Here is an 18,548-nt window from a genome sequence, read left to right on the forward strand (position 1 = left end):
TAGCCTTTTCCATATAGGTGTGTGGGTATAGCTATTTCCATAGTAGCTGCTCTGTCTTCTTCCTCCTCTTTGTATAGCAAACTAAGGATATCTTTTTCCTCAGATTCATGTGCTAAAGTGCCGAGCTGAATGAATGTGCCATCGAACATGGTGATGGGCTGAGTTGCTTGATGTGTTGATGCTATAGGTAACCCATGAGATCTAGGTGATGTGGGTAAGCTGGTCAAACACATGGGTTCCAAAGAGTATTCCCCCATGCCCTGTTCTTTGATTTTCATTTTCTGCTTGAAATCTCCAAGTATTGATTTAGACTTTGCTTGTTGAAGATCTGATGCTACGGGATTCTATTTCTCTCTATTATGTGGGACCAAACTGTCCTGGGCTGCCCCCATTGCTTTACAATGTTGAAATGGATTGTGATCAGCAGATATAGAAACCTCCTGCCCATTATAGGGGAATTTGACACATTGGTGATATGTAGAAGGTACTGCTTGCATTTCATGTATCCAGGGTCGACCCAATAAGATATTGTAGGTGAGGTCTATGTCTAAGACCTGGCACATAGTATCTTTTTGTATTGGTCCGACTTGAATCGACAACACCATTGTTCCTTTAGAGGATCTTTCTTCGTCATCATATGCCTTTATGGTAATCTTTTTGTGGGGATCAATAGACTCCTCTGAGAAGCCTAATGCACGGATAAGTTTTAAGGTACATATATTAAGCCCAACTCCTCCATCTATCAATACTCATTTTACTCGGTGCTTATAGATGATGACTTCAATATGGAGAGGAGTGTTATGTGGATGACTTAGTGAGATATTATCATGCTCCGAAAAAGTGAGATTATGAGGCCCTGTCATATGAGCGACCATGGCTTGGAATTTGTCCGCATCCAGATCTTGAGGTACATTTGTTTCTAATAACACTTGCTCCAATATATCTTTGTGTTTCGATGAAAGTTTCAGCAATTCTAGTATAGATATTTGAGCAGGAGTTTTGCGTAGTTGGCTGACTAGATCATATTGAATTTTGGGTATAGCGCTTGTTGTTGACGTATGTCCTTTCAAGACATATTTTTGAGCCCTCGTTGTTACATTGACAGATTCATGATCACATTGATCTTAGATTGTGATGACATTGACTTGATTATCTTCAACCGATATATGATTGATGGTGTTATTGTAGATGTGATTGATACGAGCTCCATGTGTATCGTTCGAGGTTGAAGCTCCATCTTTGTTGTAGTTTGGAAGAGGATTCTTAAAGGCTCCATGGTCACTGTTTGTCTAAAGACCATCTACCATTAAATCACCTCTATCAATCATGTCTTGAACAATGTTTTTCAGCCTCTTGCAATCATTTGTTTGATGACCTTTGTTGCGATGAAAATCATAAAGTGCGAGTCATTCCACCAAGGTGGTTTGATTTGTGGTTCATAGTTGCTGATTGCTGGTAAAGAGATAATTTTGTTTGCCAGGAGTTCTCTGAATGCTGACTCCAGTGATTGTCCCAGTGGTGTGTAGACATATTTTTGGAAATTGTTGGTGCCACCTCATGAATTGTTATTAGGTCCTTGATTTGTGGTATTGTTGGTGTTGGGTTGACCTTGATTGGTATTCAATGCATATGTGTTAGCATTTGGGTTAGCACCTTTGGGGTTCTTTGTAGCTTGAGGATTTCCTGATAATGCGAGCACTGGCTGTTTAGATTTTGGATCATGTGATTCATTGCCTCCTTCGTTTCCATTGTTTTTATTTCGAGTCCAGAATCTAGATTTGTCCAAGTTGTTGTTGTTTTGGTTATTGTAGTTTGATGAACCTGTTCCTTCTTTGAAGAATTTGAGCGTTCTTTTCTTGACACATGCTTCTTCTACTTGAATGTCGTTTTCAATCAATTTAGCAAAAGACGGTATGCATTGGAGTTTGAGCCTGTAACTCATCTCACCATTCAAGTTGTCGATGAAAATTGCCATTTTCTCCTTTTCAGGAATATCTCGAGGATATCGTGAAACCATACGTCGCCAGCGTTGAAGGAATACCATGAATGTTTCATTGTTTTTCTGTTTGGTGTTATAGACGTCTAGCATGGTTATAGCATGTTGAATGTTGTAGGAATATTGAGTGATGAATTTGTTGACTAGTTTATCAAATGATCTAATATTAGGTGTGATTTTGGATAACCATTCCATTGTTTGTCCTCCCAAACTTTGTGGGAATAACCTCATTAGATAGGTGTCATCATGAACAAATTCAAGACTCATGGTGCAGAATTCTCGAACATGATCACGAGGATCGCTTTTTCCATCGTATTTGTCAAATTTTGGGACGTCTGAGTTTGGAGGAAAAGGGACCATGTGCAATCTTCTGTCAAAAGGATAAGGTCAAATTTCGTTTAATGAGTACCGTACTGTTGTCCCTTGTTGCATATCTTGCATTTGTCTTTGTAACATTTGCATTTGTTGAGTAAGGGCAACCAAAGGCGCATTGTTTTGCCGAGGGAAGAGTTCCTCCCTTCCATTAATCCTGGGTTGAAATGGTGTATGGAACGGTATGTTTTTCTCAGGGATGTGTTGCTCAGGGATGTTTTGTCCTAGTGTATTTTGTTCTGGTATGTTTTGTTTAGGCATATCTTTCTCAGGGTCACGTGCTTCCCCTTCTCATTGTCGTTCTTGATATTCGTAATGTTGAGATCTTGTTCTAAACATGTCTGTGTCAAAGTCTTCAGGAAGTTTAACCCCTTTGCTTGTAAGCATGAGTAGGTACTTTTCCTTGTCATTTTCCATGAGTCTTTCCACAAGTTTTTGGAACGAAGCACTTTCTTGGCATTCCTGAAGATGTTCTTCAGAAATTTTAGTATCCTCTAGGTGTGGACCTTCAAAAGGATTTGATAACCTCCGATTCATACTGGATTCTGCTTGTGTCTCGCTTTGTTTGTTTTGTTGAGAGCGAGTAACATACATTTTTAGTAGAAGCTTTCTGTGATAAAGGGGACAAAATCCTCTTTGATGTGTTGCTTGGGGGTTGGTAGTTCAAATCGGGGTATGTTGTAAGTGATGCACTCATCGGGAAAGAATGTCGGATTGATATTTCCTCCACGGTTTATGATTTGACTGAATGCAGATTTTTGACAATATGCCCTAGTCTTCAAAGGCTCCTTGTCAAATTCGTTGGATTTGTTCTGGATATAAAGTTTGATGTGATGAAGGAATGTTCGATGAGATTTGAAGAGTTGACGATTGATGTATAAAAATATATTTCTTTTGGAAAATTTGGAAAAACTTGGTTGTTGTTTCTTCAACTGAGTGTTACGATAAATATTCTTTCTTCTCAGAATATGAGGATCAGTCATGCATAAGTGATTAATGGTTTCCTTTGAGTTATTTTGGATTTAGTTTATCTTGTTTTGAAGACTCAAGTTTTACTTTATGAAAGTGAAGGTTTAGATGCCCCCTCATGACAAAGCGTATCAAATGATATGGATAAAGTTTTCCGATATGGAAACTTGTTTTGACAACTTGAGGTTTTGAACAAGTGTGTTTTGGGATAAAATCCGTGAGATGATAAAGGACCTATTCGTCACTTTTGATGATGTTTCCTGATTTTGATAGGATAGATATGTTTATCAAGCGACCAATTTTAGATTCTGGACAACTTTTGTTTGACTAGACATTTGCTTTTATTTAAAGCCTCGTTTTTGATACTCTGTTTTGACGAAAATGAAGTTGATGAAAGGTGGCTTCCAAAAATATTTTCAAATTTTTTTAAATTTATCTCTGATCTGCCCCTTGTTTTTCTGGTTTCGATCATGCGCTAAAGCAGAGACGGGATGCACTACAAAAAGTTTTCAATGCGCTAAAGAAAAGACCACACGTGCTAGGTTGCCCCCGGCTAGGCGCTAACTGGTTTAGACTGCTTATCTTTGCTTTTTGTTTTTCTCGAAAAGTTATGTGCTAGGATGGGCCTGCGAAGCGCTAACTGATAAACTCTATGCGCTAGTTTTTGACTTCCACGCGCTAAGCTGATGCTTCAATGCACTAGGCTGTTTACCGGATGCGCTAACTGTTTCTGACTATTTCTAAATTTTGATGAGGCTCTACTGTGAGTACTTGATGCGCTAAAGTTCAGTTTTAATGCACTAAGAGATAGTTCACCTGCGCTAAGTGGTTGCTATTACGCGCTAGAATACCCTAGTTTGACTGTTTTTTGTGATTTTGGTGTTTTTGCCTTAAGTTTTTAATGTTGATGGATGATTTTCTGAGGTACCAAATGCAAACACAACACAAAATACATAACCATTTTTGCCTAATCTAAACAATAAGTGTATATTCTGTGAGGATGTGTTCAAATCCCCAATGTTTCAATAGGTTTGGATACAAATAATACACTTCAAGAAGACTCTTTATTCAAAGGTCATAAGTAATATCATAGCCCACTAGTCTCGATACTCCGTCAGCTCAAACAACCGTGTCACCCCCTAGAGGGCGCCTGTTTTTTTTCCTTTTTCCAGAAATTAACTCAAAGTGAATTGCTTCACAATTGAGTAGTTATCTTGGGAGATATATGGTGAGTAATCTTGGGGGCAGATTCTTCCCCACCCTTGCACTATGATATTACAAATGTCTGGTCACTGACTCGGCTCAAAGTTTCTATTTCTAAGGTTCGTAATCAGGCTTTCTGTTCCGCTGTCAGTGATAAACTCCCTCAGGAGGCTTCCCAACCTTTAGAACAAAGGCTTTACGTATTTCCAGGATACTAGGGGAAGGCTAATCACTGCACGCAACCGTTGAAAAGGACTTTCGTCACTTTCCACTTTTGATTATAGTGGGTTGGAATACTTGGCATCAAAGTTGTTTCCCACTTAGGTCGTTCCCTTCACACTGGCCACGAATGACTTTAAGAGTTATTCAACCCCTTGGGAAGGCAGGCTTGCTAAAGGATGTAAATGCTTTAAATGACTGAAAACGTAAGAGTAGTTTGACTTTTTGATCACCTAGTTAAGGGGAGAGCATATACCTTCTACTTTCGAGACAAGGCAATCAAGTTGTTCTTTTTATCCTTTCAATTCAGTGATTTTCTAAAATCTATATGGAGATGTTGCTCCACAAGACATGGTGTTCCTTTTATTTCTTCAAAGCAGTGATTAGCTAATCTAGAAAAGAACCTGGTCAACCAAGCAAAATTTCGATTGGGTCAACAAAAGAAAATCAGAAAAAGGGGAAGAACTTCCCTCTTTGATTGTAAACAAAATTGTCTAAATGTGATTCTTTTTCCTTGCCAAATTTTTAAAAATGGATCCTTTTATGCACCAAAGGATGGTGAGGTTCTTTTTAAGGCTATTTTTGCAACAAAGAAAGGTTGTTTTGTTCTTTTTAGAGCCCAAAAAGAAAGGTTTTACTCCTAGATAAGCACAAAAAGATTTTGGATTTGTGATTCTTTTTAGGTACCCAAATAGAATATGAGTTCAATTTTAAGGAAATTAAAAGAAGTTCAAATTTTAAACTAACTTAACTAAGTTAGTGAAAACTTTAACTATCTTAATGGTCTAAAAACTGAGCTCCTATCTGCAATAAAATTGTTAGAACCCTGCAAAATAACAAACAAAAAGTTAAATAACTCGCGGACTTCAACAAGTCTAATTTTATCCTCGATTACAGATTTTAGTTTTCTTTTTGTTTCTACCTGTGATGTGCTACAAAATAAACTATACACGCTACAATATAACAGCGATGCGCTAAAAGATGACAGCGATGTGCTAGACTATTTTCAGGATGCGCTAGGATGATTTCTGGATGCACTGCTCTGTTTTTCTCCCGCACTGAGACCTACAGGAAAATATTAGTGGGATAATGCGCTATAGTAAAGACCTGACGCTCTACAAGATGGACCCAATGTGCTGAACAATAAGTGGGATGTGCTAGACTGTTAACCAGATGCGCTAGGGAATGTTTCCCACGCACTGATTCTTGTTTCCCGCGGACCTGTACAAGTGGTTAAATTCAAAAACTGATTTAATATATGGGGTCAGGCCCCATGATGGGCGTCAGAAATGTATGCGGGAAAAGCGGGCCAATAGAACTTAAAATGCAAAAAATGAAGCCTAAGGAGCCTTGCTCACACACCCACAGGACTTTTTGGTGCAAGTTATGGAGTCTTGAAGAATGACTCAACTTCCCAAGGTTGGTTCCATGGTTCTCTATCTCACAAGGTCCCTCAAACCAATGTCTTTACTCTCAGACCACTGAGCAAAGTGGTTTAGGGATGACAAATGCAAGAACGAGGGATGCTTTGGTTGATTTTAAGATGAAATGCATCCTAAGCTATGCATGATCCTATAAATGCAATAAACTAGATTATAAGATGACAAGATTAGTAGCAAGACTATCCTAGCATGCTATACTAGTCTATGATTAAGCTAAATGATAAGGAAAATACTCTAAACATGCATATTTAGATTAATTCCTATTGAAAAGAGAGGCCAAATGATGAGCACAAATGATATATTAAAGCTTGAATGGATTTTAGTATAAGTATGATGCTAAAGACTTGGATCCCTAAAAATGGAGGATGGAGAGCTCTATTTATAGCAAAAATAGGGCAATGGAAGGCCAGGATTGAAAGAGTTAATCAAGGGTTGAGTTTGAAAGTTGGGAATCCATGTTTGCAATTTGCACCAATGAAATGGTGACAAATGTCAACATAAGGTTGGGTTGAGAAGAGAGGTAGGAAGCATTAAATTCTTGAGAAGACCTCATGGTTACCTTAGGGGGTAAGGGTTAAGGTTATGTTAAGGTTAGGTTAGGGTTATCCAATGGATAAAGATTTTATCCAAAGGATAAACCCTTGTGCGAAGGATTAAGGACTAATTATGGTCAAAGCAATAAATGCTTGATGAGACCCTTGGGTTACATGGAGGTTGAGTTTAGAGAAAGTCTCTAATCATGCAAGAGGGTTGAGTTAACCATTAATGGTTTGGAAGAGAAAGTTGTTGGAGACTTGAAGCCTTTAATGGTTATCAAAGACTTTAAGGGTTTGAGAAGTGTCTTCCCCTTGCTTAGGGATGTGACAATATTTAGGAGATGGGTTAGGCTAAATTAGAAGTGATTAGAAGAATCTAGAAGGGGTTAGGAATAGGGTTTAGGAGGCAAGTGGGAGATGTAGGATTTTGCAAGTAGATGGAGAAATAATAGGATTTAATTGAAATAAAGTTAATTTAATTCAATTTGGTTGGGATTCCCTATTTAATTAAATGTAAATTTAATTAGAAGGTTTAGAAGAATAGAAATAATCAAATAAAATGATTTATTCAATTAAATGACCTAAAAGGGGGTTAATTGAATTTAATTAAATAAATTGAGTAATTTACTTAATTAAATAGAGGAATGTGGATAATTTAATTAAATTAGATTTAATTAAATAGAGAAATGAACATAAAATGTTCATTTAGGAATATAGTCATTTTTATACATCATTTTAATTTTCTCTTGAATGAAATTCTTTTTTGCTTTCCCAATCGACATTCTTTACATACCGAATTAGTAGGCTTCACTATCTTAGGCAGATCTCTAACAGCTTGAGTAGAACTAATCTTAATCATGCAGTCAAAGTTAACATGACACATTCTCCTATGCCACAACAAACTCTCATCAATTTGAGCAATCAAACAACTTTTCTCACCAACGTTCAGATGAAAGATAGTACCTTTAGTTTTAGTACCTGTTGCAATCTCTATACTAGAGCTATTCAAGATCTTACATTTTGCATTCTTAAATAGCAAATCATATCCCTTATCAAAAATCTGTCCAACACTTAAAAGATTATGCTTCAAAACTTCAACGTATAAATATCATCAGTATTATGCTTATCATCAAGAGAAATAGAACCTCTGCCATAGATTACACAAGCTTTGTTGTCTCCAAATCTCACTACACCACTATCATACTTCTACATATTCACAAATTTACGTTTATCACCTGTCATATGATGTGAACAATAGTTGTTAATCAACCATTCATCTTCGTCATCAATCTGAGCAGCCAACGCTTTCTCTTCAACAGTACAGTTTGTAGAATCAACAAATACCAGATCATCTTCCTTGATAGCAATGAACACAAATTCATCTTCAGAATTCCCTTTCTCAAACTCCTCATTTGTCATACCTTCATCAACAGTATAATAACATTTCTTCTGATATCTATACTTCTGGTTAGGCTTGTAAGGCTTATCACACTTAGACACGTTTTCTGCTCTCTCAAGATACCTAGGAGCAAAATGACCAATCTTATTACATGAGAAACATTTCAAGGGAAACTTCCCTTCATACTTACCGGCTCCCTTAGGCAATCTTCTAGAAATAAGTGCTTCAAGCTCTTCCAACTCTCTTTCTTGTTCTTCCATCTCTCTCATTTCTCTTTCCTATCTAGAAATCCTATTTGAGCTTTCTCCTGGATCATACTTTTGCTTCCCAGATACAATTGCTTTAAATGCAGTCTCAACTTTACCATGTGATTCTCCAAGTTTTCTCAACTCAAAAGTAGCTAGCTTACCAACCAGCATGTCTCTTGTCACAGTCTGGATCTCATCAATAGAAGCAAATTTATGTTTGTAAGCAGGAGGGAAAGATCTCAACACTTTAGCCACAATCTCATCTTCTTGAAGGACTCCACTAGCACATCTGGTGTTCATCACAAGATCATTTACTTTAGCCATGAAGGATGTAATATTCTCATCTTCTCCCATTTTTGACAACTAATATTTTACTTTCAAGCTTTGCAATTTTGTAACTTTCACATGTTTATCTCCTTCATACAGGGTTTCAAGCTTTACCCAAATCTCATGTGCAGTCTGCAGTCCCATCACATTAGTCATCTTTGCATCAATCAGGGCACTCAACAGTGCTTCTTTAGCTCTAATATTACTTTCAACATCCTTGATCTCAACTGTAGTAATAGGACCATTCGCAGGAACAATGTATGCATTCTTTGTAATCTTCCAATAATTTTCTCCAAGATAGTTCAAGTGAACTTCCATCTGGTGCTTCCATATAGAGTAGTTAGTTCCATCAAACCTTAGACTCTCCTTGAAAACAACAACTGCCATCCTGGATCTCCTCAAGCTTTGATACCAATTGTTAGAAGCATGGATCAACAATGTAGGAGAACTGAGAGGGGGGGTGAATCAGTTTTCACCAAACTCAACCAAAATAATAATAACTTCAGATCTGATTAAGAATAGTAATAGCAAAGATAAACACCACATCAACAACACACATAACACAAGGATTTTTGACATGGAAAACCCAGTTAAGGGAAAAACCACGGTGGGAACCTACCCATAATAAGATGATACTCTTTAGTAGTATGTATAAATATTACAATGGGGAATGCACATGCATTCAGGCACACTGCCTAGAGCTCTCTGCTAAAAAATAAGAAGCGCTACAACCCTGAGGAAAGCCCATTGCCTTACAAAGATCAGACAACGATCCGAATTACATGAACTAAAAGAATAACATCTCCAAATGCTTAATTATAGTTCCAGTTAAGCACTCTATCTGTACAACAACACTTCTTTGCTCTTCAACACATCCAAATGATAAATTCACTTGCTCGCACATACAATATACTCTCAAATCATAAACACAACGACATACACTCACAGACATACAACTAACATGATTACAATGTATTGGCAAGAGATGTTGTTTTGGTAAAGGTTGATGCTTAGGAGTTGTCATTGATGGCAACTCAGTTCGAAAATCATATCTGGTGTACATATATTTTATTTATTGGAAGTCATATTGTTCATAAGGCATAAGTCTGGAAGGTGGAACACAATAACAGATAGAGTATGAGTATAATTTGCATATCTTGATTTTGGTTATGTAACTTTGGTTATGGTGATAGAGGCAAATGATTCGAGGTTTGAGGTAGATTATTCGGTAATCCTGATATCCAGTGTTGATTCATGAGCGAGATTAAAGGTCCAGTATCTGGTAATTTAGGAAGAGCAGAGCTATTTTGGTGTAACGTGTGTTGCAGAATCTTTGGGTTGATTTTGGTGACTGGTTTTGTGTTCGAGGTAATTGGGTTGTCTTGTGTGAAGCTTTTTATCATTTTTTTTAGGTCCGTATATGGATCTGTGGATGAATTGAGTCGACTTAAGGTTACATGTTTCATGTTGCGTGTTATGCAGTTTTTGGAAGCCGACATGAAAAATGATTCATTTTGTTGATGCATATATAAACGATAGATTCATTTGAGCATTTTGGGATATGAGATGAGTGTGAGAAGTCTGTATGAGTGAATGTGCAAAGATTGGTAAATGTGAGTGAAGATTTTGGTGCTTCGGTATATGACAATGCAAGAAAACAGAGCAGAAAGGTTGAACAATTGTAGAAGTCAATTTGAGCCTAATTAGAACTATTATTTGGCATTAGTAGATGATATTATTTAGTTCATTTATTATTGTAATTAATTATAATAACTTGTAAGGCAATGAGCCTTCCTCTGGGTTGTAGCCCTTTTGTATTTGAGCATTGAGCTCTAGGCAGTTTGCCTGAATGCAAGTGCATTCCCCTTATGTAATATTATCATACTCCTGGCCATAGTATAATAATATCGTGGGTTCAAATCCCACCGTGGTTTTTCCCTTTCTGGGGTTCAACGTAAAAATTCTAGTGTTATGGTGTTGTGGTTGATTAGTTTATGTTTCTGCACTTTACTTTCATTCTTATGCATCTGATGGTTTAAGAATCAACTTAATAAGTTTATAAATTACAAAACACTGATTCACCCCCCCCTCTCAGTGTTCATTGATTCCAACAATTGGTATCAGAGCTTAGTTCCTCGAAAGAATCCTAACAGCTTGAGGAAGATCTAAAAGATTGAATCAATGGACTCCAGTTTGTAGAAGCAACTTACTATGGCACTTGAAGATCTTGATATAGCTATAAAAGAGAAGAGTAGCCTGAGGAGAAGTCTGGAAGTAGCTGAAATTTTCATTGAATCTCTGAAGGAACAAGTCAACACATCAAGAGAGAAGAGAAAGGAACTAATGGATAAACTCAAGGAGAAAGAATAACAAAGCATTGACAATCAAACCCTACAAGACAACACAAATGAATGTGAGAAGATTGCTAGAGAGAATGCATTCCTGAAGAATGAGATGCAATTCATTGTGATGAAGCTAACAAAGGAGATTGAAGACAGAAAGAAGAATAAGGAAAATATGACTCGGTCATTAAAGGATATATCTAATGAATGTTGCAGATTGAACTATGAGAATGATCAATTGAAAGTTGAATTGGTGCAATGCAAGAATGGTGGACATGAACTTGAAAGGCAGATCATAATTTTGAGAGATGAGCTTTCTACTGCTAATGAGTACAAAGAAAAATTCAAAGCTATCTTAGCCAGGCTAGATGAGATGCTAGAAATTCAGAGACATGGGAAAGACTTGCAAGGACTTGGATATGAGAAAGGAGAATCCTCTGGTTCTGGACAAAGCAATCATTAGAAGAACAAGAAACCTCTGGTAAGACAACCTAATGCTTATAAATTCAATGGTAAATGTTTTGTTTGTGGTAAATTAGGTCATATGGAAAGTCAATGCAGAAATAAGATGAATAATAGGATGATGAATAATTTGATGAATCATGGTCCTACCTTTACCGATCAATGTTTCATATGCAACAACTTTGGTCATAAGTCAAACATGTGCAGAACTATGATGAATAATTTGCACAGTAAGATATGTTATGCTTGTGGAATGTTTGGACACATTTTTAATCAATGCAGGATGAGACCAAATCAAATGAAGTTCAGGCCTATGCAAGGAAATGTTGGTTGCTATGCATGCAACAAATCAGGTCATATTGCAAAAGCAAGAATGTGAGCAAGAGTGCTCCAGTAGAAAAGAACAAATCAGATGAAAAGGGCAAAGCAAAGGTTGAAGAAGCTAGAGAGTAACATAAGAAGATGTGGGTTAAGAAGGAAGATTCAAATTTTCAGAATGGATTCACACCTGATTTCGGTGTTGGAACCTCATCCGATAACTAAGGCATTTTGGCCTTAGGGGGAAGCTTTTCATGTAGATCCTTAAAACCCCCTTTTGGAGATCTGTAACTGGTCGAGGATGGTTGCAGATGATGCAAATTAGCTGTATAGTTGATAACTAGAAGATTTCATGCCTATCTGAGTATTCGATGATGAATTCTTGAGAAGAAGCGTATCCGGAAAGCCTTTAGGGTTGTACATTTATTACAATTTAAAGTTAGGTTTTCGGTGGATAAAAGGCACTTCTATCATTCATTCTTCACATTGTGAATGAAGAGAAAAAGAAAAAAAGCGAGGCGAATGAGATTGAGCAACAAAAACAAAGCTTGAAGTGATCAGACAATGACTCCTAGCATCCAGTTGAATTTGAAAAGGTATTTATTTAAGATCGAGCTATCCATTTATAACCCTAATTTTGAAATAGCATCTACATTTGGAATTGCAACTATGCTGGTAGTTGAGATCACTAAAAGGGCAAGATCAGTGTTTAAGCGACATCCATTCAAATCCGTTGAAGATGATCCATAAGGTGCATTTTCTTCTATACCGTATGGTGTGCTGCATAATGAAGATATTAGGGCATATATTCATTGTAATATCTAGGAGCTTGAAAATGCGGACATGTTATCACTATACACCAAGCATATGATGGATGGAATGGGGAATCTAAAGCTTGAATTCAAATCATTACAAGGCAAGGGTTTTATCCATTTTGTTTATTTTTCGGTGTTCGATGAACCCGAATGGGTCAGGTATATCTTGAGCCAAATCCATGATGAGTTTATATGGTTGGATAGGCCTCACAAGATCATGAAGCAAACCATTCAAGTTGTAACCTATTTGAATGCAACTGATGAGATCCCCAGTCTAAGGAAAGTTCAGAACACAATGGTAAAAGAGGTTACCGGATCCTAGCATGATAGCCGATCAATGACAATTAATGATATCATTGAACATGATGTGAGATTTGCCTCAATGGTGACAAGATGCATGGTGTACCAATCCAACAGACAAAATTCAATATCTGGTACTGCTATATTTTCCCCCTATCAGATGCTTAAGGAGGACAAAAGGTATGATCTATGTGGAGTGCTTCTTAATGAACTAATGAGCAACCTGAAGAAGATAAAACAAGATAAGAAACATGTTTTCAAATTCGGTTCTCTGATTGTCTGTTTAGCACTTTACTTCTTGAATGAAATCCTCGAAATAGGAAAAGTATAGTGGGCATATGATAAACCGATGGCAGTCCAAATCAAAGAAGGTTTGCAGGGATTGAGTGATACTATAGCTCAAAATTCTGCTTTGTGGGGATACTTTAAATCATTTCAAGCAATGATACAAAGCAAAGAGAGAATCCCAAAAGATATTGCTGCAAAATATGAGAACACAATCTGCTTTGTGGTAAAAAAGATCAATGTCACATGGACGTAGTTGAACCTATAACTGTTTGGATCATGCCCATGGGGTATGAGGTAGGTAGAAATACACTTGATGCATATGCTCAACACTTGTTGAGTAAACCGGTAGATGAGAAGGAAGAGAGGTTCGGTACTATCAAAGAGAAGGATCTTGATCTGCACAAGAAATTCACTGAGCCGACAAGGAAGAGGAAAGTCAGAAAGGAAGTTGAAGAGCTTGCCAAAAAAATGGGAATATCAAAAGAAGTTGTCCAAAGGGATAGGGAGAAAAATATACTAAAGGAGGAGGATATGGTAAGGCCTAAGAAGTCGAAACTGGTCTCTACTCCTCCCAAGCAATCAAATCCAAGGCAAGCCTAGTCTACACCTACCTCCAATGTTCAGAAGCCTATCCCTCCACCTAAGCCACAAGCCAAGTCAACCGATGGAATTGAGAAGAGGAAGAAGGAGAAGCCACAAAGAGAACATGTTGCAGCCACTGCTGAGGATATAGAAACTTAATCTAATGAAGCAGTGAAAGAGGTAAAGAAGACAACTACCTATGCTAGGGTAGTGAGGAAGCCTCAATCCGGTGGAGCCCAATCATCCAAGAAGCCAAGAGCTGAAGCTAAGCCATCTGATAGAGCCAAAGCGAACAAGAAGCAGAAGTTTGAATTGGATGAGGCGGTGAAGTCCAAAAAAGTTGAAGGTACTTATGATGTTGTGCCCCCAATGACTTTGAATGAAATAATTGATGAAGTTCTTTTAGATGGTAATTTGAATAATGTGCCTGTATACTATGAAAATTTGGATGATAAAGATCAAAGAGCTATAGAGGAAGAAGTTGTACAATATATGGATGTTTATAGTAAAACATTAATACAATTATCATCCATGATACCCAAGAGCCTATATGATATTTTGGATGCAAGGAGGCATACAACACGTTTAGAGGATGAAAGAATAAAGGAATATGTATTAGTGAATTCGAGCTCTATAATTTCTAAAGTTGAGGTTGTTAGACTACTAAAGCTTGCAAAGGAGAGATTCAGAAGCAAGAATAGAGTCAATAAAATCGTGCTTGGTAAAATAGATGAAGTGAATAAAGAGACTGAAGAAATTTTGAGACAATTTTTGATAGATCACATATATGATGTGAATCTGGCACATGATGACACTCAACCAGGAGAGCAATCACAGGATACATCAATTTCAGAAGCTCTTGCAGTCGTTCTTGATGTGCAGAAAGATCAAACATCTGAGAAGGCCATTTTGGTAGAGCATATTAATGTGCATATAACAGTTGATGTTGATTAGAGGGTTGATGACTCCAGTGAAGCTGAACAAGATCCTTTGGTGATAGAAGTTGTTTCAGACAAGGCAGTTGAAGAGACTGTTGATGCCAAAAAGGGTGAAGATGATGAAAAAGATGCCAGTGTAGAGGTGGTAGGAAAGGAGAAAGTAGAGGAGAAGGATGATCAGGCTTCGGTGACATTGGCAAGAGACGCTATAGTTGACAAAGAAAAATAGGTTGCTATTGATTCAGATGATTTTTCTCAAGGGCCTATTGATCTCAGTTCTTTATCTCCGAATCAAGCATTGAAGCTAGCAACTCTTGCACAAGCGAAATGTAGTGAGGACTTACTCAAGTCTCATACCACAGATAAAGAGTTAATAACATTGGCGGAAAAGGTATTTGAGAAAATTTTGCCATCATTTAAACTAGACACATTTGATAATCACTCCGGTAAGCTTAGAAGTGTGTTGAATGTTGTATAATCTCATTTTTGTGTCTTTGGAGAAGGCAACAGATACTAGAGTTTTGAATCAGTTTAATGCTATGAGATTGAAAACATTTTTGAAGATGATTGAGAATGATAAGGTAAGTTTAACAACTGCTCTGAAGTGTATTGACGATGCATTAGACGAATGTGGTCAAATATACAAGTCATGTCTATTTTGCCAAAGTTTACTATGGACGTTCACAAGAAAATAAGAGAATGTGAAGGCCAACTAGCTAGCATATCTCAGTCATATGCACCTCAATCAATCTTGACTAGCAATTTTGAATCACAAGTTTTGGGGATATTGGATAAGATTAAGAGTTTAAATTAGGAAAAGGACAGATTTTTGGGCAGAGTGCGAGAAGTGATGAGTCTTATAAGTCCCTGGATAAACTCATTGATGAGCAGTATGCAAGATGCAAAGGATGCTTTGAATAAGAGTGTTTCGATAGATAGAAGAGGAGCAAAGTTGCATGCCTATCTCTTTAGTGGGATGATCAATATTTTGGAGAGTCTTAGGAAGGCATGGGATAACCACTTGTTGTCCCTAAGGACAATTTTTGTAGATATTTTTAATTTTTTGTAAACAACTGTACATGTCTCTGCATATAGATTTTGGCGGATTCTTATCTTTAGCATTGTTGTCAAAGGGGGAGAGAGCGAAGTGAAAAATGGTGCAAATCCTTAGGGGGAGCTTGTAGAGTCTTGGGGAATTTTGGGAGAGTTTGAAATTTTGAAGTTTTGCAGCTTTGAGTGTACAATTTATTTTTCAAAAGTGTTGCCATCCATGCCAAAGGGGGAGATTGTTGGCAAGAGACACTGTTTTGGTGAAGATTGATGCTTAGGAGTTGTCATTGATGGAAACTCAGTTTGGAAATCATATCCGATGTACATAGATTTGATTTACCAAAAGTCATCTTGTTCATAAGGCATAAGTCTAGAAGGTGGAACATAGTAATTGATAGAGTATGAGTACAGTTTGCATATCTTGATTTTGGTTGTGTAACTTTCATTGCGGTGATAGAGGCAGATGATTCAAGGTTCAAGGCAGATTATTTCGTAATTCTGATATCTGGTGTTGATTCATGAGTAAGATTAATGGTCCGGTATCTATAATTTAGGAAGAGTAGAGCTATTTTGGTGTAATGTGTGTTGCAGAATCTTTGGGTTGAATTTGGTGATTGGTTTCATGTTTGAGGTAATTGGGTTGACTTGTGTGAAGATTTTTATCATTTTATTTAGGTCTGCATATAGATTTGTGGACAGATTGAGTCAACTTAAGGTTACACGTTTGATGTTGCGTGTTATGCAGTTTTTGGAAGCCAACATGAAAAATGATTCATTTTGTTGATGCGGATATATAAGACAGATTCATTTGAGCATTTTTGGGTATGAGATGAGTGTGAGAAGTCTGTATGAGCAAATGTGTGAATATTGGTAAATATGAGTGAAGATTTTGGTGCTTCGGTATATGATAGTGCAGGAAAACATAACAAAATGGTTGAACAATTGTAGAAGTCAATTTGAGCCTAATCGGAACTTTTATTTGGAATTAGTAGATTATATTCTTTAGTTCATTCATTATTGTAATCAATTGTAATAACTTATAAGGCAGTGAGCCTTCCTTTGGGTTGTAGCCCTTTTGTATTTGAGTAGTGAGCTCTAGGCAGTTTGCCTGAATGTGAGTGCATTCCCCTTATGTAATATTATCATACTCCTAGCCATAGTATAATAATATTGTGGGTTTAAATCCCATTGTGGTTTTTCCCTTTCTGGGTTTCCACGTAAAAATTATGTGTTGTGTTTGATTAGTTTATGTTTCTGCACTTTACTTTCATTCTTATGCATCTGATGGTTTAAGAATTAGCTTTATAAGTTTGTAAATTACAAAACACCAATTCACCCCCCCTCTCAGTGTTCATTGATTCCAACACAATGCCTATTTATACAATTCATCAACCTTACCCTTAAGATCGGCTCAACACATAAGACCTAATTACAAAATTACATCACACGATACATAATTTCATAACCGAACCAATACAATGTCGTCAAGGACATAACATGGACCCAATCAAATCCTCGAACACGTAACACTGCCAAATAATTTTCCAAGATCATCTGCAACACACTATATCATCAAATATGTTGCATTACACAAACAATAACACCAAACCAATAAGATCTTCAATAATGTGCACCACGATCAACATGGACCACCAAATGCATAGAACACGATCAAAGAACATCAACAAGCAAAGCTAATTCCACCACAATCACCACAACAACTCGGATAACAAGATTCAACATTAACAACATCACTGGAGCTCAAGAACACCAACTAACAAACTGACAGATACGCTTGCAAAGTTCCAAATCATGAACCATCCAATCAGAGGACACACATGAACATCCCAAACACTCTCCAAAATACGCAACTCAAGATATAATCATTCCAGAGCAATATAGATCAAATACTACAACTCTGCAACACATAATAGTGGAAAACCAGCCCACATATTAGACCTCATAACTCAAGAAAATCACCTCATAGAATCATGAAACTCATACTGAATCAACTAGAGATAAGTATCTCAAAACCCAATAAACCGCATTAGCACATTTGCAATAGATCACCAAAACAACTCTCTACAACAAACCAATTTTTTGCAACATAGGAATATGTTGACATCAATGACAACAACACATCCCAACAACTCTAATATCCAATAGAGATTCGAGTCTATAAACCCAAACACTCACCTCTATTTCATTTTATCAAGTTCTTCCCCTTTGAAGGCATGGTAAAGTTTGGGTTCGTGAACCCAAACTACACCAAGGCGTGGTGGAGTTCAAGTTTCACCAACCCAAGCTTCCTGTTCTTTATTTTCATTATTGTGTTTCCTTGGTGTGTGAAGGGGCCATAGGCCCAACATGCACCATAGATCCTCATGGTGCATGGTGGGTCTCTAACCCCTCCTTGCACCTTGCTTTGCACTATTCATTTTCTTTGACCTAGTTTGGTGGAGTGTGAGTTCATAAACCCGAACTACACCGAATTTCAGTGGAGTTTGGGTCTACCAAGATGCACTCCACCATCCCTTTGCATAATTGCATTTTTAGAATGTGGTGCTCAATGGGGCCGTAGGGCTGCCGTACATCAAAGCCATTGCTTGGTGCATGCAATGTCCACAACCTCACTGAGCATAATTTTTTCACTTTGCCATCCCAAGGTGTAAGGTGGGTTTATAAACCCATCATACACCAAGTTTGTTGAGTTATTCTATGGTGTATGGTGGATTTGTAAAC

Source organism: Cryptomeria japonica, chromosome 4, assembly GCF_030272615.1.
Source record: "Cryptomeria japonica chromosome 4, Sugi_1.0, whole genome shotgun sequence".
In the NCBI taxonomy this organism is placed as follows: Eukaryota; Viridiplantae; Streptophyta; class Pinopsida; order Cupressales; family Cupressaceae; genus Cryptomeria; species Cryptomeria japonica.